The sequence below is a fragment of the Macadamia integrifolia genome, unplaced genomic scaffold (genome assembly GCF_013358625.1).
Source record: "Macadamia integrifolia cultivar HAES 741 unplaced genomic scaffold, SCU_Mint_v3 scaffold_198A, whole genome shotgun sequence".
NCBI classification, from domain to species: Eukaryota; Viridiplantae; Streptophyta; class Magnoliopsida; order Proteales; family Proteaceae; genus Macadamia; species Macadamia integrifolia.
This window is the reverse complement of record NW_024870639.1, coordinates 749555-754862: the sequence shown is the minus strand read 5'-3', so window position 1 is coordinate 754862 and position 5308 is coordinate 749555. Positions and strand designations below refer to the sequence as shown.

At 44.2% G+C, this 5308-nt stretch overlaps 2 pseudogenes; both read left to right on the top strand.

Moving 5' to 3' along the window:
• The first annotated feature begins 954 nt into the window (after window positions 1–954).
• The window catches only part of LOC122071250, a 13004-nt pseudogene continuing 8650 nt past the window's right edge, over window positions 955–5308 (top strand).
• LOC122071223 lies at window positions 2123–3738 on the top strand (annotated as a pseudogene).

Sequence of the window (5308 nt, the reverse complement as noted above, 5' to 3'; positions counted from 1 at the left end):
AAAAAAAAAAAAAAAGAGCTGGTAGTTAATCTGATATGCTGATATATTAATCCCAGTCCAAAGCAGCGGAGCCCAGTCTCGACCTGCCCAACCCGCAATGGACCATGGCAAGCGAGGCCTAAAGCCTAATCCAGCGTGAGACCAAAAGTTGGACAAGCTCATAATAGGACTCGAGCTAATTTGGAGCTTGATTTTGGAAAACTCTATAAAGTTTAAGGGTGAGCTATAAAAACTCATGTGTTAGGACGTAGTTTTAATCCCAAAATCCACTCCAAAACATTCTCCTTTATAGGACGCCCAGAGGGACCTAAAATGGGTTGGGCTTGAGTTCTTTCAGACTAGATAATGTGCACAAGGTCTGTAAAAGCAAAGAAAAGGGAGAGAGATTGAATAAAAAAACAAACGGCGAGAGAAACCAGTCGGTCCTTACACCAGACCCGCGGACCAGTGGAAAAGGCAATGGAAGCATCTTCTACATAGAGGGGAGGGGCAGCGCAATCTTCTCGTATTTACACTATTCTAGGCATTTTCTAGGCCAAACTAGGTTCCCCTCAAAGAAAAAAAGGAAAAAAAGAAGAAAAGAAAGTAGTTTTGTAACTATAAACTACTTAGAACACTTGTACTATATTTAATAAGGAAGAAAAAATGCTACCCACTAGTTAATGTCTATACCTTAACACAGCAGGTGTTAAAAGACCACATTACCTTATGCTAATGATGTTCTAGCGCACCCTTCCATTGGTCTATGTGCTGAATTGTATTTGCACCAGCGAGGTAATGTTCGATTGCTTATTTAATAATTAGGGTAGGGTTTCCTCCAATGTGAACGAGCAATTTCAGGCGTTGGAAGGGGTATTATGGAAAATACGAAATAGAGAGGGTATTCAGGATATTTTAAGGGGAAGTGCACAGTAATTTGGGTGAGGAGGGGGTGTCCGCGTGCAATTTCGGAACTTCAACACTAAATAATTCGGATCAAACGAATCGACCGATTTTCCCGATTTGAATCTGGAATCGGCACTGACAGATTCGATCCTCGATTCCGTTCTCTAAAACACTGGTCATCCCTGAACCATAATCAATGATGGTGGGTGGAGAGAGGGATTTGGAGAACGGCGATTATTCTCGAAGCCGTCACCGGAAGCTCTCTTCAACAGTGGAAATGCCGGAAGGACGCTTCCGCGACGACCGAGACAACGTAGGTTACTCGCCGGTATCAGGTATGTCTCCATCTCCTTCATACTCTTTCGACGATCGTCATTGTCGTAGCCCTAGCCGGAGTCCGAGTTGCAGTCCTGCCGACGGTTATAGAAGATCTCGTTATGAATCAGATGGCCGCCGTGATCGAGAGGACTCAAACGGATACTATAACAACCATAATAGGAGAAGCCCGAGGTCTGATGAAACCCTAACACGTGATAGCGAACAACGATTCGATCGCGATCGAGAGGATTTCCGGAATGGACAGTTCCATCATTACGAATCTGATGAGGAGTTGAATGGGCTTAAGCTACGAAGAGCATCGCAGGCTTAAACGCCAGAAATTGAGAAAGGTACTCAAGAATTGTATCTGGAATGTTACCCCTAGTCCTCCTCCTGGTGAAAGGGATCGCTCCGAGCCTTTGGGTGAAGCTAAGGAAATTTTGGAAGAAAAGCAAAAGGGGAATTCGAGAAAGCAAGAAAACGGTACTTGTCGGAATGGTGATTCTGAATCTGAAGAACTAGGAGGAAGTTCGTCTGAGACGGGGTCGGGTACTGAGTCGGACACGGATGATTTCCGCTCAAGGAGGAAGAGCAGAAGCCGAAGGAATGATCGGCGGAAGACTAAATCGTCAGGTTCTAGGAGGCGCACAAGTAGAATATCGTCCCCTGATACTGAATCAGATAATGGCGTGAGTGAGCCTGACAGTTCTAAAGCTTCAAGTGAAGAAGAGACGAAACGAAGGAAGAAATCAGGAAGGCATAGTAGCAGTAGGCGAGGGAAGAAAAGGAGTCGGAGTAGCAGTAAGAGAAAAAGGAAAAGTAAAAGGAGTAGAGATAGTGATTCTGATGAGAGCATTCCTCTTCCCGTTCGAAAAGAAGCAAGACAAAGAGACTATGAATCGGGCAGTGAGATATGAACTGAGAACTCTTCTTATTTGGACGTTGGTGCGAAAAGCAACGTCATGTAATGCAGGAGTAGATTAGAAGAACTAACCCCACAATATTTAACCCCAAATAATACAGAAAATCACGGTTGGACCAGGAGGCTTCTGATTGAGCTATACTTTGGGTCGATGGAAGCCTTTGATGAGAGTATAAAAACCCGAAAATATGAAGCTGTTCTGATGGCTGATTGAAAAGTTATGACCGTTCTTGATTTTCAGCCTTAGGAGAGAGAGAACAGAAGAGATCCTCCAAGACCTGATGCTGGACTGCTTGGGCAGTGTTGAGAAAAGGATCGAGTGATTCTCTGATGGTCTAGATCAGACCCTTAAAGGGGTTCACAAAACAGAAGTCAGATTTGGGAGATAGGGGAGATCGATCTGCTCCAAAATCTCTTTCAAGTGCTGGCCGATCTTGACAGTAATGAACTCTAACAGAATCTGAATTCTTCTTGCAGTAAACAATTGATAACAGAAAAATAAAAATAGAAAAAGAAGAATAGAATAGATGGGGATTGAGAATGGTGAAAGAGAAAAAAGGAATGGGTATCTCACCCCTAGGTTTTGGGTATCACACCCCCTTAAAGGTATAGGCATCTCACCTCACAATAATAGTTTTTCAGTTAAAGAGTATTCACTCAATAATTTATTCATTCAAGTCTAAGAAATATCATTGCATATGCTCCTCTATTTAAAGAGAGCAGAATTACAATCATGCATTGACTAGGAGTTAGTTTTCAAATAGGATTAGACACTCCTACAATCCTACTACAACTAGGACTTCAAATAGGAGTAGGACTAAACTTCTAACTCCAACATGGAATAGGACTGACTAACTAATAGTCCATATAAGACATTACACTCGATGGGCTCAATGGGCCTTTATTGAATTAAAACACCTTAAATAAAAGTACTGAATATAAATCTCGTTTTTCTACTTTTTACTCATATTTTAGACCTATTAAAGTGGTCCATTACGATTAAAATCCATGGGATCAAAGGCCCAACACATACATAATCCACCCAAGGCTTATATGCAATATGATAAGTCCATTAAGTGGCTTATCTACATCATCATGATTGATGATGCAATGAAGCCTGAGATTGATGGTGAGTCGTTCTTGTTCAAGGAAATGATGGAGTCTCAAAAGAAATCTGCTTTGGAGAAGGAACCATTGGTGGGACCTGTTCCACTTCCGAAGGCTGATGGTCATATTAGCAATGGAGGTGCTCTCAGGCCTGGTGAGGGTGATGCTATTGCCCAGTATGTGCAGCAAGGCAAGCGTATTCTTCACAGAGAATTGGGTCTTTCAGCTGAAGAGATTTAGACATTTGAGAGCCTTGGTTATGTGATGAGTGGTAGTAGGCATCAGAGAATGAATGCAATTCGTATCCGAAAAGAAAATCAAGTTTACAGTGCTGAAGACAAGTGGGCATTGGCAATGTTTAACTATGAGGAAAAGGCAAAACGTGAACCCAAGGTCATGGCTGATCTACAGCGGCTTGTCACGGCCTTAGACCTTTCTAAGCAACCGCGCCAGCACTTAACACTCCCACTAGCACTAAGTCAGCCTAACCACCCTCCTTAAGGGATTTGGGAAGAGAAAAAGTGAACACAAGAGTGAGTTTGGGAAGAATGAACTTGTATTGCACTAAAGAACTCTTGAGTACAAGGCTTGAGAACTTCCTTACTTGGTTGAACACTCTTGGTTGGTCCTTGGTGAGTGCCTTTGCCAAATCAGGCAACACCTATTTATAGGCACCCCAAGTTACAATGGATGGTTAAGATATTTACAAATGTCCTCCATCCAATGGTTGGGGAGGAAACTAGAAGCTTCCCACCTCCTTAGTGGAGAATTCTAGAAATCTCTCCCAAAATATCTCTTATAAATATCTTCTATAAATAAAATATCTAGAGTTACTACACCTTTGTAGAAAACTCTAGAACTTGGACCTTACTTAGCCCATTGGCCTAAGTCCATGGGCTTGATGGGCTAGGCCCGTGGGCCTATGTTGGGTAGGTCGTGACACTCTCCCCCACCTAAATTTGTGACGCCCTCATCACATCCTCCTTGTGGTACTTTTATTTATGAGCCATCTTAGCATTGCTAGTTGTCTCCCATCTCGTCTCGCTCTCTGGTCGCCCCTTCCACTTGACTAGATACTCCATATAAGGAGGTACTTTGTGTCTCTGGATGATTGGATCAGCAACCAAATTAGCCTCCCTCTTGAAATGAGCAATGCCTATTGGGGCTTTTGTTGTAGTCACATAACTTGAGCCTCCTACAACGTCGTCTGGTTGTCGCCGTCCTCTTGTTTGCATCTTCCTCTTCTTGGCATGGAGCAAGCCATCTTGCTCCCAAATTCTCTTTGTCTTGCCCTCCCGTGTAAAGGCAAGTAAGCACCTAGCCCCTGGATGGTGTTGGAGAACTCCTTTTGTCCCAAGGTTCGTCTCGACCCCTCGAGCATCAGTTATGGGACGATCCTGGGAGTTGACGTCTTTGAGCCACATAGTTGTCACATGCTCAACACCCTCTTTAGCCCTGATGTTCATCTTGACCACTCGAGCAACATCATGTATAGGGCATTCTTTGGAGTTGATAGCCTTAGGACACCCTTGGTCCAAGTTCCTTTGACTCCTCCGTCAAGGTGAGGTTGTGTGTGGCTCCCGTATCTACTTTTACTTGTGTGGGCTTCCTATTGATGCACACTTTTGCACACATCAGCCCTTTTTGAGAGTTAAGGGCCTCGACCCCTATCTTGCCCCTGGTGGCACTGTGCTGCATTGGTGACCCCATACAAGGTGGTTCTTCCTCTTGGCCCTCTTCCTCTAATAGGGCACTGAGAGCTTTCCTCCTGGGGCAATCCCAAAACCAATGTAGCTCATCACATAAGAAGCACTTGTCTCTAGGCTTGAACCGATCCCTCTTATCACGTTTGTGCCTTAGTGCTTCTCCTTTAGACATGTCAGTGGAGGTAGTGGCTTCCCTCGCCGCTATCCTCCTCGTAGCCTAACCTTCCCATACTTCTTCTCCAATACGAGCTTTCACCTTGTCCAACGCCTTGCACACTTGAGCCTTCAAGGTGGCAACCATCTCCTCTTGGTTACTTACTATGGTGTTGAGAGCACCTTGTAGGGACCCCTTGAGCTCCCCCATCTGGCC